Source organism: Misgurnus anguillicaudatus, chromosome 8, assembly GCF_027580225.2.
Source record: "Misgurnus anguillicaudatus chromosome 8, ASM2758022v2, whole genome shotgun sequence".
In the NCBI taxonomy this organism is placed as follows: domain Eukaryota; kingdom Metazoa; phylum Chordata; class Actinopteri; order Cypriniformes; family Cobitidae; genus Misgurnus; species Misgurnus anguillicaudatus.
Window position 1 is genome coordinate 45,433,307 of NC_073344.2, and position 21,628 is coordinate 45,454,934.

Below are 21,628 nucleotides of genomic sequence, written 5' to 3' on the forward strand. Positions count from 1 at the left end.
ACCTGCTCCGCCTCCCGATCACCACCAGAGGGAGCCATCCCCTGAATATTAGCGTTGGTCAAACTACACTACCCACAAACCCACATACCAGGACTGATTGCCTGCCACCTGATCCAAATCAAAGACTGCCTATTTAAGCCAGACTCAAATGCCACCTCAATGCGAAGTCTTGATTTGCTCTGTCTGTCATTTCTGAGCGTTTACCCTGTCTGTGTTTATTTGGTTACCGGTTTTGATCTGTTATTTGTTATTACGATTACTTGCTGCCTGCCCTGACCTTTTGGATTGTTTATTGACTACGAGACTGCCTTATCTATATTGTGGTGTATGCTGGTGTTGATATTCTGCCTGTCTGACAACGAGAGTAATAAAGCCTGCAAATGGATCTTCCATCTCAAGGTGCTTCATTACAGAAGACTTCGCCGCAGAGTGATCCAGCGGCCATCTCTCAGCTCTCAGTCGAGCTCATTACTCAAGCTCAGCAACTTGCAGGACACCAGGAACAACTCGCACGTCTCACCAATCTCACGGGTGAACTTGTCACGGCCGTACAGGCTCTACGAGGATTAGCCGCGGCGGATAACGCTGCACCAACCACGCCGCCACCTCCCGCGAGCCCCGCGGTGTATCCAGCTGCCAATCCACGATTAGCATTCCCCGACAAGTTCAACGGAGATCCGGCGAAATGTAAGGGATTTCTGATGCAATGCTCACTCTTTGTTACACAGCAGCCAGCTTTGTACCCCACCGAAGCTAGTCGGATAGCTTTTGTATGCACGCTGCTCACGGGCAGGGCATTGGAATGGGCCACAGCGGTCTGGAAGGAGGACGGCACCGCTTTTCCCTCATTTGATAATTTCCTGAACCAGTTTCGACAAGTGTTTCAACATACTGCAGGAGGAGAGAGCGCAGAGGAGCGTTTACTGAACATCGTCCAAGGTAACCAATCAGCTGCTGAATACGCCTTAACTTTCCGCACACTTGCTGCTCAGGCCGGCTGGGATGACAAACCGCTAAAGTTAATTTACCGACGAGGATTAAATTATGAGCTACAGTCGGAACTGGCCTGCCGCGACGAGGGAAGAGAATTAGCAGATTTCATTGAACTCTCTATCCAGATCGACAATCTGATCCGAGCTCGCCGCGCACCCTCTCAAGTACATCAACCTGAACTCGCTGAACCCATGCAACTGGGCTTCACTCGCCTCACTCCAGAGGAGAGGGAACGTCGGATTCACCACCAACTATGCCTGTACTGCGGTAAACCCGGCCATTTACTATCATCTTGTCCCACTCGACCTCCCAACCGAAGAAATACCCTGGTGAGTTCAAACATTTTCTCACCTTACTCTAATAATAACATCCAGATTGAAGTTCAGTTAAAGATGCTAGGAAGAGTGATTCATACGCTAGCCCTCATTGATTCAGGAGCAGCAGGGAACTTTGTGTCTGAGGGTTTTGTTCGCCTAAATGCCATCCCTTTAATAAAGTGTCCCTCTCGTTTGGCAGTGGAGGCGATAGATGGAAGACCTCTCGGAGATGGAGAGATAAAATTTCTCACACAACCCTTACTTCTGCAAGTTGGCTCACAACACCAAGAGACCATTCAGTTTCATGTCATTACTTCCCCTCATCACCCACTCATTCTGGGACTACCTTGGCTACAGCAACACAACCCCGTAATCTCGTGGAAAGAGAGTCGCATCACTGACTGGGACACATCATGTAATGTACACTGCATCACTGCTCAATCATCTCTCCAGCTCAACGCCACCATTACCACACCCGAATCTCCCAGAATCCCCGGGTTACCAGAGGTTTATTCAGATCTCGCGGAGGCGTTCAGCAAGGAAAGGGCATCAGAATTACCACCTCATCGCCCCAGTGACTGTAGCATCGAGTTGCTACCTAACGCTACGCCCCCTAAAGGCAGGATTTTCCCTCTCTCTCAACCCGAATCTGAAGCCATGAAGAAATACATCAACGAAGAACTGGCCAAGGGCTTCATCCGTCACTCAGTTTCACCCGCTTCATCAGGGTTCTTCTTTGTTAAGAAAAAAGATGGGAGTCTACGACCCTGCATTGACTACCGTGCCCTGAACGAAGTAATTGTCAAATTTCGCTACCCCCTACCTCTGGTCCCGTCAGCCTTAGAACAACTCCGAAAGGCCAGGTTCTTCACCAAGCTGGATCTTCGCAGCGCTTACAATCTCATCCGCATTAGGGAGGGTGATGAGTGGAAGACCGCCTTTTCTACCCAGTCTGGTCACTATGAATATTTGGTGATGCCCTTCGGCCTTTCTGTCAGTCCGTCTGTGTTCCAGTCCTTCATTAATGATGTCTTCCGGGATATGCTCGATCGCTGGGTGATAGTATACATCGATGACATCCTCATACATTCAGAATCACTCGAAGAACACATCCAGCATGTACGTGCAGTGTTGAAACGTTAAATCCAGTTCAAGCTCTACGCCAAAGTCGAAAAATGTGAGTTCCATAGCACCTCAACATCCTTCCTGGGCTACATCATTTCAGCCGAAGGGGTCGCTATGGACGAGTCTAAAGTGCAAGCTGTAATCAACTGGCCACAACCCACTACCATTAAAGAACTCCAACGCTTCCTAGGATTCGCCAACTTCTATCGACGATTCATTCGCAACTTTAGCATTACTGCAGCACCTTTAACAGCCATGACTAAGAAGGCTCCCGCTCGTCTCACCTGGTCTCCCGAGGCAGTCACCGCTTTCCAACGGCTCAAGGTATGCTTCTCCACGGCACCCATTCTTCATCACCCTGACCCTGCTGTACCCTTTCTCGTCGAGGTGGATGCCTCTAACACTGGACTGGGAGCTGTACTGTCACAACGACAGGGTCCTGCCCACAAGATGTACCCATGCGCCTACTATTCCCGTAAGCTTAACTCCACTGAACGAAATTATGATGTGGGCGACCGCGAACTCCTCGCGATGAAATCAGCATTCGAGGAGTGGCGCCATTGGCTGGAGGGTTCGCAGCATCCATTCACCGTCCTAACCGACCACAGAAACTTGGAATATCTTCGTTCAGCCAAGCGTATGAATCACCGACAGGCACGATGGGCCATGTTCTTCACCCGATTCAATTTCACTGTGACTTATCGCCCAGGTACGAAGAACACTAAAGCTGACGCTCTCTCACGCTTGTACCCAAACTCCAGCGCACGCTCCTCTGATGAAACTATCCTACCAGACACCATTATCATGGCTCCAGTTCAGTGGGATCTTATGACTGAAATCGACCAGGCTAACACGCTCTCTCCTCCTCCTGATGGCTGTCCACCCAACAAGACTTTCGTATCCGAGGACCTTCGTTCCAGATTACTCACCCACATTCATGCATTCCCCAGCTCCGGGCATCCAGGCATTACTGCTACAATCAACCTTGTTCAGAACAAGTTTTGGTGGCCTTCTATGTCAGCCGATATCACCACATTTGCTCCGTATGTAACATCACGAAAGCCTCTCACCTACTCCCTGCTGGCCTCTTACAACCTCTGCCCATTCCACAACGGCCCTGGTCCCACATTGCCATAGACTTTGTTACCGATCTGCCTGTCTCCAACAACAACACAGTAATTCTCACGGTCGTCGACCGTTTTTCTAAAGCCTGTCGCCTCATTCCCCTACCTAAGCTACCTACAGCATTTGAAGCAGCAGAGAGCCTGTGTAACTACGTGTTCAGATTCTACGGTTTGCCTGAAGATATTGTATCTGATAGAGGTCCCCAATTTACATCACGCGTATGGTCAGCCTTCTTTAAACTCCTCAATGTAAACATCAGCCTCACTTCTGGGTACCATCCACAGGCTAACGGTCAGACAGAGCGTCTTAACCAAGAAATCACTCGCTTCCTACGTTCCTACTGTCATCAGAACCAGGCGGATTGGAGTCGTTACCTGATGTGGGCAGAGTACGCCCAAAACTCCCTCATAAAGCCAGCCACCGGTGTCACTCCCTTTAAATGTATCCTCGGATACCAACCTCCTCTCTTCCCATGGACGGGCGAACCCTCAGAACTACCTGCTGTCGATGATTGGTTCCACAGAAGCGAGGAGACGTGGAACGAGGCACATCATCATCTGCAAAGAGCTATCAGAAGGCAGAAACTCCAAGCTGATCGTCTCCGCAGAGCTCATCCTGACTACCAACCTGGGCAATGGGTCTGGCTCTCCACTCGAGATATCCGCCTTCGACTTCCCTGCAAAAAACTCAGTCCCAGGTATGTGGGTCCATTCAAAATTATTAGAAAGATTAATCCTGTTTCATATCGATTGGCATTACCTTCCACTTACCGTATATCTCCCACTTTTCATGTTTCCCTGCTGAAACCCGCTGGTGGTCCGAGAGGGGAGCGAGAGGAGGTGGCCGCTCCGCCAGGTCCACCGCCCCTGCTGATCGGCGGCGAGGAAGCGTATCAGGTCCATGACCTTCTCGACTCTAGACGCCGGGGAGGTTATCTTGAGTACTTGGTCGACTGGGAGGGGTACGGCCCCGAGGAGCGCTCTTGGGTAAGGGCGAGAGACATCCTTGACCCTTCACTCACCGCCGAGTTCCATCGAAATCACCCAGACAAGCCGGCCCCTCGACCTCGTGGTAGACCCCGGCGTCGCACACAACCTCGCTTCGGGAGCCGCTCGCAGGGGGGGGGGGGGCTCTGTTGTGAATGAAACACCTGCTCCGCCTCCCGATCACCACCAGAGGGAGCCATCCCCTGAATATTAGCGTTGGTCAAACTACACTACCCACAAACCCACATACCAGGACTGATTGCCTGCCACCTGATCCAAATCAAAGACTGCCTATTTAAGCCAGACTCAAATGCCACCTCAATGCGAAGTCTTGATTTGCTCTGTCTGTCATTTCTGAGCGTTTACCCTGTCTGTGTTTATTTGGTTACCGGTTTTGATCTGTTATTTGTTATTACGATTACTTGCTGCCTGCCCTGACCTTTTGGATTGTTTATTGACTACAAGACTGCCTTATCTATATTGTGGTGTATGCTGGTGTTGATATTCTGCCTGTCTGACAACGAGAGTAATAAAGCCTGCAAATGGATCTTCCATCTCAAGGTGCTTCATTACACATTCATTTGGAATCACTGTACTCATATAATCATTTTATTGAGCCATTAGTTATTCAGAATATAGGCTATAAACGCAGCGCACTGCTGACAAATCAGCTGTCAATCTACTGTGCTTCAGATCGACACTCACAAAGTTTCACATTAAATGATAAAATATTGGTCCAAAAACAAAAGGCTAAATACTGAATACTACTTATATGGGACTGCAAGACATTAATGGTTGAATCTGTTTGTAAGGACATTATTCCTGTGGGAAGAGAAAGGTGTTGATAATGAAAACTTGAAGCAGACAGTGAGACCATAATATAGACTATAATATTTGATGTAACGGGTGTAATAATATTAACATGAAGCACTATATTTTTAAGTAAATCCAGCATATTATTTTTTACAGTGCACTTGCATAGTGATTGCTTTAAAGAGCTACATCTTTTAACTATTCAAAAAAGTGTTATTTAAAATTAGGTATAACTCGTGAAATCTTAAATAATATGGTTCCACAATATTTAATAAATTACTATAATATGGTGAGACATCAACATCTACATAATACTACGGGTAGGGGTTTTAATATATATCCTTGCGGTTACAAAAATTTAGCAGGGCAAACTACGTTTTTATATACCAGTGCTACAGCGTGTAATAAGTTGTTGAAATCCATAAAAAAATATAACAGAGTTGAAGAGTTTTAAAAGGGTATTGAAAAGTTGTTGATATGTGATGCTAGTTAGGTTATAGGTATCTTTGAAAGGTACAGACCCCTTAATCGCCTACGTCACTGTGACGTCACCACTCTAGCTGGAGCAAAAAAATAAGTAGGAACCCATAGCTGGCACGCTAAAACTTTGAGGTGTTGACTTTAAAATGTCATCTTGTTATGTTTTTGGATGCCAGAACAGAAGCAAGAGCATTTTAGGTTCAAAAATGAAGTTTTACCAGATCTCAGCAGATATTCCTTCACAGAAATCAAGACGACAATTGGTTAAATGCAATAAGGCATAAAGACTGACATGAACGATTAGAAATAATGCTCGTGTTTGCAGTGCACATTTCATTTCAGGTAAAATAATCTATTTATATGTACTGGTGTGTTGGTTTTATCTAGTACAAATCAGCAGGTTTCTGTTTTATAGGTGAAAAGTTGCCAACCTTCAGTGCTATTGTTTAGTTTAAATGTTAAACAAAGATACAGCGATAGATGTGTCTGCCATTCTTTGAATGGTCTCCTAAAATAATCCACATTGCTAATCATACTTATACCGATAGGTTACATGAGACAATAAGCCTTGACAAAATTCCCCAAAGTAATTCATACATTGTCTAGGATAATATCCAAAACCTGCTTAAAATCAAGAGAGTTAATTTACGAAAATAGCTGTCACAGTCCCGTACAATCACTGGCTGTTCATATCCGGACAGTTCCAAACCTTCTTTTACATCTATGTTTAAGAAATCCAACTCAACTCACGTAACGGTTGTTTAATTTTACCTCAAAAACAAACCTTATTTTACAGATATCTTTTCTCTCTTTCATCATTTAGTAATATAACAGAACAAATATATATTTGAGTTATTTCCGATTGATTTTATTGTCTATATGAGGAGAATATTATGTTACACAGAGAGAAAAACGAGAGTCGGTCCGAGGAGACTGTGTTGTTCCTCTGAGGAAGTCTATTTGGTCAGAGTGCCTTTTAAATTACAGCTGCAAAGGAGTGGAACTCTGTACCTCAGAACATCAGAGAACTACATAAACTTTGTTTAAACAGCATCTAAAAAAACTGGTTCTTAATACATGAGATATGTTAGCATTAATAAGCACTAAGAATAGGAGTTTTCCTTCAACCCAACCTGCTGTTTGTTTATTTGTATATTGTAATAAGTAATAGGATTTGAAGAATTATACCCGTTTTACTGTTTTTACTATTTGTATTATTTCTTATAATTTTTTTATTGTGTTTTTAGGTAGACAATTTTGAGATCTATCCAGGGGAAACAGGTGAAAAATAGCCTTTTGGCTAATTCTGGTCCATTTACAGTAATTTTAATTAATGTACACTGTCCCTGTAGAATAAATAAAATAAAAATAAAAGAAGCTTTTGATTTGTGTAAAACAAAGATAGCTAACATTAGGCAGCTAAACTGTGGTAAGATTTGTTAAAGTGAATTAAAATTTGTATTTGTCCCTTTTTGCATCCAAGACTACATTATTTTAGCAAATTATTTTATCTCTTTCTTGATATAGTTATGTTACCTTAAATATGTGTAGACAAAAAAATATTTGAATTATTTCCGACTAATTTGACATGTCTTATGAAGAGAATATGATGTTATGATATTATATCTAAAAACAGATTGGCTACTTACTGCAGTTATAAGATCTGTAAGTGTTTATTTATCTGTCAATGTAAGAGTGGCATCTGCGCCTAATGTCCAATATAAATAATGTGCACGGTGCATAACTCCAAGATAAAATAGTATTATAGTAGCATAGAGACCACACTCAGAGACTGAATCAAGTACAGATACTGTATTAAAGTACCAAAAAATACAACATGCCATGACAAACACAACAAGACAAACATTTCAGGCCTAGCCCATCATCAGTGTTGAAACTTTATGTATCTGTCAATAAATATCTGTATTAAGTCCTCTATATCATGTTGAAGTTGCTATTTATATATTTTATAAAATACAATGTTATCTAAATACAATAATTGATGCTGAGTTTAAATTTTATTAAAAATAAGCTTCAATTCAGGTTCTCTGAACAATAAATGTAGGCAGGAGTATAATACATAATATTCAAACAACGCTGTCAAATATCATGACTTCATCTGACTCGCTCGCTCCTCCAACGACTTCATGGAAAATAATGATAAACAAAACGTGTAGCTATTAGATAACAAATCCAATGATCTTTCTGTGACGTTTTATTTCCTAGTGTGGAAATTGCATTTGATATGCTTACATAAGGATGTATAAATAATAATAAGAACGAACGCATATGCATATAAACAAAAGACTTTTATTTTGGGGCTGACTGACACTTAGAAAAGGCACTACTCTTACAAAAACGCTTGCAAGAACCTGATTTTTCAGCCTATTGACCTCAAACGTGATACATAAGTTCTTTAGACTTGTGGCTAGGGGTGAGCGGAATGACCAAAAATCTATTTCACAGAATGAGGCATTTTATTTCACGATAAGGGTACTTTTTACAGTATGTATTTCAGTTTTTATTGTTTTTGATTATAAAAATGTGCAGATATATTTCACTCATTATAGCTTTTAACTTAATGCAGTTTTAAAATATGGCCAATTTAAAGTTAATAATATTTAAAGTAAAAATGCCCAGAAAACAACAACAGATTAAGTCTTGATAGACAGAATCTTGTTTGTAATTAAGTTATTAACTTTATAGACTATTGAAACTATAGTATTCCTTCACTGTATTTTGTATTTATGCATACATTACATAAAAAATAGGCAATATGTAAAATGAACCAGTATAAATATATGCAAAACCCATCATGATACATACTTGTATATGAGACACGGAGCTCTAGCTAGATATTATAAATATGACAGGTGCTATGAGATGATGATCATGAAGTCTGTTTTAAGTTCTTGACGCCCTTTACTCTCTATTAGACCTTAACATTTGCGTCCCTTTCTCGTCTTTCTGATCAAAGATTTATACTATAAGCAAATGTCGCGACAAACTAACTACATCGCTCCAGCAGCACACGTGTCACTGATATAAACGCGAGTTTTGTATTAGTTGTAAAGTTTTCTGAACTTTAAGCAAGCTATTAGCATTCTGTGCAAGAAGAACTCTTTATTTGGCACCGCAGGTCCTTGGACGTGCTTAGAGAGACCTCTGCACGCGAGAGACTGGCTGCTGACACATGAGCACAGAGAGAGAGAGCGCGTGCAAGAGTCTTTTGTAATGTAATTATAGTAAAAAAGTTGATGATTGCAGAAGAGAGAACGAGCAGTGCCCCACAAGCGCGCATTACTAGAGTGGCCGTGTGTTAATGCGAAGCCTGCAGCCTCTGGATGTCGCATTTCCAGGCTGCATAAGTCATCAACATTTGTCTTGTTTCAGAATATTAACAATTATGAAGTTGAATATTATTCTCTTTAATTTATTGTAAATAGTTGTAATATGAATTGCAAATGTAATGGTCAGTTAGTTAACTGAAATAAACCAGGCTTGATGACGCTGCGACCTCCGCAGGCTGCAGCCTTTGAATTTAGAAACCCACAGTATCTGCTATTTCTTTCTCTCCCTCTCTCACGCACGCCCACGCGCATCCACCGAGGAAATGTTTTCCGTCTCGTTTATAGAAATGTTTTGCGAAGTCCAGCTGGTATTAGTTTACAACGCGTCTATTACCGCTAAATACACTTTTAATAAACAATTGAAACTACATAGATCTAAGGCTATGTTTACACGTGGGCGGCTATTTTCATAAACAGAAATTTCAACCTCTCCGGTTTCAAAAATAATATCGTGCACACATGTCAGTTTTCAGAAAAGTGTTTATTTACACGTACCCGTGCATATATGCCGTCAAGAGAAGCTTAAGCCCACGTAAGCCAATCACCGGCAGCGCTGGTGGTGACGCGAACTGGTTCTTCATGTTGAAGGGAGGAGTTGTTGCAGCAGGTGATCGATGACGTCAAAGTACAGCGAGAGCGAGTTGAGGAATCACACGTAGAGGTCTAATTTCGAATCGCTCTCGCGGTACTTTGACATCATCCGTCTGTCGGTTCTTGCAGCGCCGCATGAAGTCAAACACCCGTAAAATTGCTGACCTCCGAGCACTCATCTCTGCTCCTCTACATAATGGAGCAGCTGTATTTGTTGTAAATACAAACGCACGAAACGAGTTTGCACGAACATAAATGTGATCTTGAAAGCGTTCAGAGTAGCAGTCACATGTAAACATAGGTTGCACTTTTGACGTAGGTGCGAGCTCTGGCGCATACTCTGTGACGTTGCCTGTTTAAACATCCATTTGTCTCAGTTTACATGCAACCATGCAACCGAAGATTATCAAGATCTCCACTCTGGCCGGAGTTTTTAGAAACAATCAGTTTCAGAGGCGAGTTCTCCGTTTGCGTGTAAACGAGGGGCACAAATGAAGGTAAATCTCTCAGTTTTTAAAAATAACCATGTACGTGTAAACAGGGCCTAAGCCTACAACACTGAACTCATGAGACGTCAATCAATCAGACACTCAAAGCAGGTAAAAAATTCACAGCTTTTTTGCAAAGAGGGGAAGAAATGACAAGCGAGAGTAGATGTGTCTAATAAACAGAGGTGTAAAGTACTTAAGTAAATGTCCTTCGTTCATTTTTTGGGCTACTTTGTACTTGTACTGAGTATCAAAAATATAAGCAACTTTTACTCTCTACTCAATTACATTTTTGATTGGGTATTTGTACTCTTTACTCCACTACATTTGAAATAACACTTACCGTTACTCGCTACATTGTTAATTTGTCAACGAATAAAAAAGAGACGAAAGTGTCAGAGGGTGATGATGGGTAGAATCTGTGGTCGCGAGGTACGCACACACACAACTGAGGGACCTCATGTGGCGCCACGCAGGGCAATCGTATGAAATCAAAGTACTGCGAGAGCGAATCAAATGCATATGGAGAAGTCTGGTCTCGCGGTACTTTCATGTCAAACGCTGAATGGCTTGCATTGAGCCACCGTAGCGGGACATCTGCGTGCTGCGTATGTCATAAACTGTAGAGAAAAGTTCGCGTCTTATCTGAGTGAAGAGATAAATGGCAAACATATGGATGCATATCACATTTGATTCTGTCACGGGACCCTTTGTTAAACTTGTGATGCTACAATCAAAGAAAAAATGAAGCGCGATCGCAGGAGGGTTATCCCGCAACTCAAAGGCAAGCACAAATGTTTTATACTGATGTTTATCAGCTACATTAATTGATATAACTTACTATATAAGCCTAAATAAACCAGCGATGTCCTGTACTGATTGCCTGAGTAACTTAAGTACGTTATAAGATTGATAATAAGTGTACAATTTCAATGTCCTCACATTAAATCAAGTATGCTGTATGTATTTACTGTAAAGAGGGATGCATGACTGAAGAACTGTACTGCACTTAATGTGAGATAGTGGTGTTACGTCTACTACATGTGTTTTCAATTAATTTTTCAAATGAACAACTTCACGTTTTTAATATGCATTTATCATATTTCTGTTACTGTATATTAACTCTAACAACCTACTGGACTCTAATACTGGAATTTTTAGGATAGGCCTATAAGAATATTTGGTAACCCTTTACAACAAGGTTCATTAGTTAACATTAGTTAATGTATTAACTAACTTGAACAAACCATGAGCAATACATTTGTTACAGTATTTATTCATCTTTGTTAATGTTAGTTCATAAAAATGTAAGCTTTAATTGTTTGTTCATGTTAGTTCAGAGTCCATTAACTAATGTTAACAATGTTTTAATAAAGTATTAGTAGATGTTGAAATTAACATTAACAAAGATTAATAAATGCTGCATAAGTGCAGTTCATTATTAGTTTATGTTAACTAATGTAGCTAACTAATGTTTACTAATAAACCTTATTGTAAAGTGTTACCATGTTTATATCACAAAGTTAGGCTATATATTTGTCAGCATGGCACATTCAAGTACACAATGACACTAGATTAAAATTAAATGGATTTAAATTCAATTAAATGTAGATTTCTAGACTAAAATCTCATGGCATTTAGTTGAATAAAATTAGACTAAAACTAAATCAATTCAGATGACAAAAATATGACTAAAACTTAATAAAATTTTAGTCAAAAAACCATGACAATGTTTAATCTGTGTTTGTTCTGCCAGGTAAAATTTTGTTTGATTTGTTTTCTATATTAGGAAGTAAAACTCATAAATAAATTTCCTTGGTTTTCACTGAGTTACTTTGGTTATGTACACACTGTGCAGAGTGTTTGTAAATTCGGTTGTCACTACCTGCATTTTGCGGGAGTTAATTCGGTTGTAGAATGCGGTTGTGAGTCCGTAAATTACTGAACTGTGTGTGTACAGAGCAGGATTAAGCATTAAAAGGTGAAGTGACAACCAAATTAATATGCAGTGTGTACGGGACCAATGTCTCTTTGTGTTGAGGACTAGTGCATCTTTGAGCCAACATTCAGTACGAGTAAAAATACTTAAGTACTTTTAAATTGGGTTACTTTAATACTTTTACTCAAGTCGTATTTAAATTGGTGACTTGTTACTTGTAGGGGCGGTTTCCCGGACAGGGATTAGACTAGTCCTAGACTAAAATTTTTTTAAGAGCTGTCCAAACTGAAAACAACTTGCACTGACATATCTTAATATACATCAGTGCCCTTTGTTTTGCCTCAAAATGCACACAGGTAATGTTTTAGTAAGGCATGTTTGTTAAAACTTATATTTCCTAAGTAAACTAAGGCCTAGTCCTGGATTAAGCTAATCCCTGTCCGGGAAACCGCCCTGTAGTGGAGTAATTTTTACAGTAAGGTATCTGTACTTTTACTCAAGTATGGCTTTCAGCTACTCTTTACACCTCTGCTAATAAATGCATGTGGTGGAGATTGTAAAACTCTTTATTAGTATCTTAAAATGCCTCTCATTTTCTTACCTGCACAATGAAGGATAACAGAAAATTTTGAGTGTATTCACATAAAACATGTGTTTTTGTTACCACAATTATTACTTAAATAATCTGTAGAATAGTTGTACACTATACATGTGCATGTATGGCATCTACTTTCAAAGCTAGGTATTAACTGAGTTAACAAAACCAATAATCAAATGCAGAGAAAATTATGCAATGTACAGTAATAAGAGTTAATACATTCATAGTCTTACAAATACAACCGGCTCTTTGAGAGCAACCGTAATGCTGATGTGGCTCGGGATGAAATTGAGTTTGACATGTACCCCTGCATTAAAGGTTCTGATCTTTGAAGGACGTATAAATCACGTCTGACAAAAGTAGCACATGATTCTGATCCCCTCGGAATGTTTCTTCCCCATCCAGTCGACAAAGCGTTTTAAAAAACAATTAAAACTATAAAATAAATACTAAGAAATGTGCGTCTGTCCATAACGTTACAGAAAGCTGCTCACTTTAGGGCCTTTTGCGATGAAAGTGTTTTAAATCATTTTAATGTTAATGTTTGAAAACTTTTCAAACACGTACAAATGACAAACTTTCCCTATTTAAACGCGTATTAATCCCCGAATCGAATGCGAGACGAATCGGTCGTAATTTGAACCAACTACGATCCGTCATAACACTACTTATTTCGTTTACTAATCAAAATGCTACCAATAGCCACCAAACACATAAACAAATACCTAACAACGTGCACGGTTATAAAAACATATATGACATGAAAATTAAGGCGTGAATCATAAATATTACAGAGAGCATCAAAGTAGCACGGCTTACCTGTAGAGCAACTAAACAAAATGGCTTCACTTCCGGTCAAAATTGAAAAAGTTTTTTCTGAACAGTTATTTATTTATTTGCTTTTTGATTTTAGTTTATTTATATGTTGTGGGATTTGATTTTGTTTTATTAATCGTGCTGTTTATAATCTTAATTTATGTGTATTGTTACGACAATGATTTCTGTGCTGAGTACAAGAAAGTTGTCTGTATGGTTTCGGTTGGGGGAGGAATCAGCAAACGCTGATAACAGAGCCCTGAAGGGAAAACACACAGAACAGATGGTTTCAATAAACAAGTTGTTTGCTTTATAACTATGTTATATTTAGAGAAAGTGAAAATTAGTATGTTTAACTAATGAATGCATTTAACCAATTCATGAACAATGGAGTATTGTTGTGTTGTTGAATAATTATGTTTTACATATTTACTGCCTACATTTCATGATGATTGCCAAAAGTGTTAAAGTTATAAAGATGTCCAAATAAGGACTGTGGAAATTGATTTTGTTCCATTTTATATTTCTTTAATTAATCATTTTATTCTACAAACACTGGGTGTTTCATATATGCATTGAGTTATTAGGTAAAAATGAGGTGTTTGAGTTTGAGAGTGGAAAGCTACCAGCTTGGGTGTGTGTAAAACTGCAAGAAGGATTAGCTAGGAATGTATGTCTGGAGATTGTCACAGATAAGAGAGAGACCAGAAGAGGAAAAGCAAACAGATAACCATGTATTAACTAATACTTTAATATTCACAGGATAAAATATGCAATGTATTTCTTACTTAATCAGTATTAATCAGTGAATAATTGATGTAATAAAGATATGATGTTGTCTTTGATAAATGTGTATTAACCAATGAAATGAAGGTTGCATACAGAATAACTTAATGGGGGATGGCAGCTCAACCTTGAAGAACAGAATCTCCTGCGCTTGTTCTTTGTTTGTGTGTGTGTTTTCTTCCCTGACAGATGTTTTTTAATAATGATTAAAGTGTTTTGCTTAGAAGTAGTATTGCAGTAAAAGATGTAATATGTGTTTATCTATCTAAAGAAGTTAATGTGTGCCTTATTCATATAACCAATTTTACGAATAATGAAATGATGTCATGATATTGAAATGTGTTACATAATAATCACTTTCATTTTACAGCTTATGTTTTTTATGAATAAATGAATGTTTTATTAATGATTTGTTTTTAAGAAAGCATTATTATATTCTATGTGAAGTCAATCATATGTGAAGTGGAGTAGTACTGGGGAGAAAGTGACGGACTGCATGGCTCTCAGGGATGAGCGGAGAACAGTTAGTTTTTTCTTTGTCTGTGTGTGTCTATCTTCTCCTGCAGGCTAAAACTGGGTGTGGTGATGGAGTCAGATGTACGAGGGGAACGGCCTTTGTGGGTGGAGATTCTAAGAAGAAAGATCGACGTCATATATTTTATAAATATGCATGTTACTTTTTGAGCTGGTTGTTCATTGCTTGAGATGACCCAGCACGCTGTAAAACTTTTTCATATCTGATCAATAAATAGTTTAATTTTAATACCGTGCCTTTCCTCTAATTATGAACATGCAATGGACGCCTTAAAGTCCAACAATGTCCACTGCAGTATACTGATATATATTAACTGTTTACAAACCTATCAAATTTTCTACAGAAAAAAATATTTTTGCTATAAGAAGTTATTAAAATACAGAACGATCATGATGGATTCAAAAATTATACTCAATACATCAAATCTAAAATATTGTTATGAAATAATAACATCAACAACCATCACTAATAATAATAATAATAATAACCACAATACAGAATAAAAATGTATTAAGCACCTTTGTCTGTGAAACCAAGGCCTTAATTTTAACAAATATAACTTACAAGCTCTACATCTCCAGACAAAACAATCGCATTGATATATTTTAAAATATATCAAACTTTATTAAACTTACAAAGCTCAAATAAGAAAAGTCTAGGACTGACAAACTCCATGAATCCTGCCCTATACCTTCAATATATATTATAAATAATATTATTTAATTGCAAACATACAACTTTAAAATGACATATTATAAAGTCATAAAAGTTTTTAATATACCTGATTCTAGTAAATAGGACATTTTGGGGCGGTCTCCCGGACAGAGATTAGACTAGTCCTAGACTAAAACAAATGTAAGAGCTGTTTAAACTGAAAACATCTTGCACTGGCATTTCTTAAAATACATCAGTGCCCTTTGTTGTGCCTCAAAGTGCACATAAGTAATGTTTTTAGTAAGGTATGTTTGTTAAAACTAGTTATATTTCCCAATTAAACTCAGGTCTAATCCTGGCTTAAGCTAATCCCTGTCCGGGAAACCGCTCCTTTGAGTAACATATAAAGCTTTTGTATATGTAAATATGTCTACGTCTGATGTCGCAAAGTGTCAAAAAGAGCTGTATCCTTAATTTACAAACCTACACAGACTTAACCTCATCAACACCATGTCTCTATTTAGTAGATACTTATTCACTATTTAAAGCATAAATTACCAATCTGAAAAACAACTTTATATATATATATATATATATATATATATATATATATATATATATATATATATATATATATATATATATATATATATATATATATAATACTATTTTTTATAATACTTTTGGTTTTACAAAGATTTAAATTATTTAAAAAATATCAATTACATGATTTTATTTTGTTACAATGTTCAGAATATTCATCTTTCTCCTACCACTCCAACCTAGTTACATTTTAAAAACACAATACACCTCATAATCAAATTGCCTATGAGCATTAAATAAAAACAGACTGGTTATTTAGAAACAAGTACTTTTTTAAAATACCTACATGACAATATACTTATAACTATACTATTTCATTTTTCTTAAGTAAAAATGCAATATTATTTAGATTAACAGAAATAAACAATCACTACAAATTAAAAATTCATTAATATTTAAAGCAAGAGAATGCACTAAAGTACTTATTTTACACACAGAAATAACTAAATCATAATATTATAAAGTCCTCACTTGGCTTACCTATCACCCTACTTATAATCCAATAGACCATTTTGCAAACAAAGATGACGTCTTTTTGTGGGCGGAGTCAAACTGGTGGTAGAAAGCGACAGCTCTGCAGAAGCTGTGAAGTGATTTAGTATTAAACCGTGATGGTTATGGATCCTTTTTTCTGTCGAAGTCGCTTTCATATGTTGCCTTTTAGTGTAATGTTTTTTTTATAAAGTTTTCATCACGTTACGTTTATTTTTAGACAAATGAAAGAGTTTAAATGCTACTGATGTAATGTAAGCTATTGTGCTTTATTGCTTAAGCAATTATTTTAACAATATTAACCGTTAAATTACGTATAAAAGCAATTCTATAATGTTATCGATATAATACCATTTATTAAATATTTCACAATTTCCCTGTTTACTATCAGGCCTATTTATTCCTCATATTTATAGCATTTGTTCAAAACTATTATAAAACTATTATATTTACATACAATTGCAATAAAATGTATTGTCCTGTTTTTATATTAATAACACTTTACATCGTGTGTGTGTGTGTGTGTGTGTGTGTGTGTGTGTGTGTGTGTGTCTGATATTTATACATTTATTAAATATGTCAACATAATTTTAGAACAAACAGGCAGAAGACATAGGCTAAGATATAAGGTAAAAAGACATAATAGAAAACAGAAAACATATGAAATATTTAATAAATGGTGATATTATTGCTTTGTCAGTATAACCAATTCAAATCTTTTTTAAGTAAATTATACATGTACCGTTATGAAAACGCTATAAGAAACACATAGAGGGATCAGACTTTGACAGAACATCGGAGATCTTCTCTAATTATTATCTATTATAATTATTAATAGATTTCTACAAGATTTCATCACTCCAGTCTGCCTGTTTAAGGATTTATTGCAACCATAAACACTTATGTTTATCTTCAAATAGTATCTTCGATGACGGTATGCTATAAAAATGAGTGTCATCTTTTTTGGCATTACTTTAGTGACACTCAACACCACAACAAGACCTTTTCTACCGAATTATCCTGCTTGTTTCACTTGTGTAATTCATTTCCTCAGTTTTCTGCCACCAAATTGCGCGTGCAACTTGCAGTAACATAACTGTGACGTCTACTCGCAAAAGATCTATTATTTGATCAATTCACAACCCACACTTTTCTAAAATAATCAAACTTATTTCTCTCAAGACTTACTTTATTTAGATTATACTTAAGTAGTAGCAGCAAAGATCACATCGATTTTTTTATATGCATCTGGTCATATATTGTTTTACTTTGTTAATGTAACACAATAAAAACAAACAAAATGACTTACAAATTATCATGACGAAATAAATTACCAATATTCACTAAAAGACCAATAGTCTGCAAATAGCCTGCATATACATAAAAACAACTAAATTATACATTAAATATCTAGTATAAATCTTTAATATCCATAGGCTCACAAAAAAAACTTTACCAGCCAGTATTACTTATAAATTATAATGACAGGTATAAAGTAAGAAAATTACCAATATTCTGTACCTACATATATGTAACAACAAAATTACACCCACTATCAAAGACAATCTTAACAGCAGGACTATAAAATATTTTTTCTATGAAAAAACAAGAGAAAGGAAACATCACCTTTCACATATAAACATTTTAAAATACAAAAAGTAAACACTTCTCATAATTCTTCTAAATTTTCTTAAGTTAGATATATAGTGTGACAGTGTCTCAAACTGCTATTTCTCAATTATTACACATTTGTTTCAGTTATTGAAATTGCACCAGAAAACTCCTCATCAGTTGACATATCCATTTGAGCTCTTATTCCTCTTCCATGACTTGTCACTTTTTCTATAATTTAAAATAGAAACAAAACTTAACACTTAGGTAATTTTTAAAACCTTCTCAAGTTAACAGAAACTAAAATATTTAGCATTCACAGAGTTTTTTTTATAAATTCAAAACCAACATTTATACTCACAAGAATCTTAGGTTTTTACAATATATAAATGATAAAAGATTGAAATGACAACACACTTTACTGATTCTCTAATAAAATGGTGTCAAAAACTACTCGTCCCAATTATTACACATCAGTTTCAATTGCTGAAACTGCACCAGCAACCTCCTCATCAGTTGACCTATCCATTTGAGCTCCTGTTCCTCTTCCATCATCTTCCACTTTTTCAATAGCAACTACAACGTCGCTCTCAATTTGGAGTTTCCAAGTCTCTCCACAAAGCAGATGTTCCTCAACATTTTGTCCTTCAACAAGCAATTGAAGAAGTCCCTCATGTTGCAGGTAGTTTTGAATAACAGAATTGGAGACAGCCAAATCCATTTCATCCAAAGATTCCACAAACGCCACTCTCCCACTAGCTGAACGCATGTAGGTATCCATTTTTTGCAGAAAGCCACATCTTTCACAACGATGGAATGCCTTGGCAGAGTTAAAATCACGTTGGTAAGCACGACATTTCGTACACCTTCTTGACACCACAATCTCAGCTCTTATGATTTTACCAATTAAAGTCTTAATCACTTCTTCCTCAACTTCAACATTTTGAAGTGATCTTAGTCCAGATGTGACTTCGACTTCATGGATTTCAGTAGAACTTGTTGCTGTTAAATACAGCGATCCAAACTCACGTGTGGCCATATTACTCATTCGATATGCGTGACCAGATACCAGCATTCCAATTTGTCCTTCCCACAAATGGACTTTGATCCAACCAGTTGCATCTTGGACGTAACATATTTGAGTCTCCACAACCTCACCCCGCATCTCCACCATGTTTGTGCCAGCTTTCACTTTGCATACATAAACCTCAATCAGACGAACCTAAAAAATAAAAATCAAATCAAATTACAACACATAAACAACAAAACAAACTAAGCATGTTAACATGAAGACATTATCATTAGGGATGCACTAATTAACCAATTGCACTATTAACCATGCTTTAAAATGTTATGGTTAAGTATTTGTAAAATGTCCACTACACTGCGTTTTTCTTACACTCGGCGCAGTAACACTCCCCCTCTCACTCTCCCCATCATTATGAGAGGGACAAGGGGAGCGGATTTTTCAGGCGTGTCGAAGTACTCCCAAAAGTGCTATTCCGCCATACAATATAGTTACCCTTTAAATCCACTTAAAAAAGCGCTACGTTTTATTTTTTGTCACCATACTTGCTCGTATAAATACTCATCTTAAATAGGAAAAACGTTGATGTGTTTGGTAACTTCTAACTTTATCTCTGTTTGGTACCATTGAATGAATGAGGCTAAGCTAAATGCTATCAAAGTGTCGCCACATGCCACAGCACTTACGTGCATGCACTAAGATGATAGAGGTATGTTTCAACTCTTCTTAGTTAAAGGAATAGTCTACTCATTTTCAATATTAAAATGTTATTACCTTAACTAAGAACTGTTGATACATCCCTCTATCATCTGTGTGCGTGCACGTAAGCGCTGGAGCACGCTGCGACGCTTTGATAGCATTTAGCTTAGCCCCATTCATTCAATTGTACCATTTAGAGATAAAGTTAGAAGTGACCGAACACAACAACGTTTTTCCTATTTAAGACGAGTAGTAATACGAGCAAGTTTGGTGGTACAAAATAAAACGTAGCGCTTTTCTAAGCGGATTTAAAAGAGGAACTATATTTTATGGTGTAATAGCACTTTTGGGAGTACTTCGACTCAGCGCAGTAACACCCTCCCTCTCCCATTATGAGAGTGAGAAGGGGAGCGGACTTTTCAGGCGAGTCGAAGTACTCCCAAAAGTGCTATTACGCCATAAAATATAGTTCCTCTTTTAAATCCGCTTTTAAATACTTTGACTTAAGTGACTTTCGGTGGACATAATAAGTCCAAACCTCTTATTTTCAACATTTTGTTATTTATTTCAAAATGTTTAATAATACACACAATCTTTACAAAAAAATCCCTATAACATCCAGGGTATATGTCTTATATATTTTAGTTATTTATTTATATGTAAGTAAAACAAATGACCAATGAACATAAACGTCATAAAAGCAACATAAAAGTAAACTTTTATTTAGAAAACAATACTAGCAATTGTTTTTTTAGAAAAATCAGCATGTTAACTTTCTCAGGTAAAAGCCATGCCAGAGCGAGTGTTCTCTACAGCAAGGGACACAGTGAGGATGTAGAAGAGGACTGGACATAGATACTTTTTTGCCAAGTTGGCCAGCATTGGCATTTGGTCCACATGTGATTGAATGTGTTCGAACAGTCACATGGACCGCCTTCTCTCCATCCATTTATCTAATCTAAGGTACTGAGCACAAAGTTTTACGTCATATCTGACTTTTAGCGTAAACACACAGTCTTTAGGCTTTCATTGATAAAACTAAAAGTGGCTGATCTCCACAATTTCATTTTGCGAGCGCATGAAAGTTGCGCGATCTTATTTCATTAATTACGCTGAAAAATCCGAGAAAGCTCCAACATATTCATGTACAAAACACTGTGCAGCATGTTTACTTAAAACACAAGCAGCGCCATATTAGTTTGCGTCCATTTAAACAGTCATTACTCCAGCTCACGTTAAAATGAAACCACGGACCACCACTCAAAGTAATCAGGACAGAAGCGGTCGAAAGTGTACTACAGAGAAGGACTGGTGTTGATAAATACCAGGTGTAAACAGAATTTGTTTCTCTCATCCACTTGTGATCCGATCGACGAAAACACATCTTAATAAGCCCTCTTGTGCTTTTAAATACACATTGTGTAAGTGCTTCCTCTGGTTGGATGCATTACCACTGCCTGCCTTGCACTTATTGTTACAAATATGGCAGGTAGCATTGTCTGCATCATCCTTTGTGAAATTTAATCACACGTTAGATCGCTTTCTGTTCATGGCAAGCCTTTTTAGCATTTTTTCATTTACATTTACTAGTATCTATTTT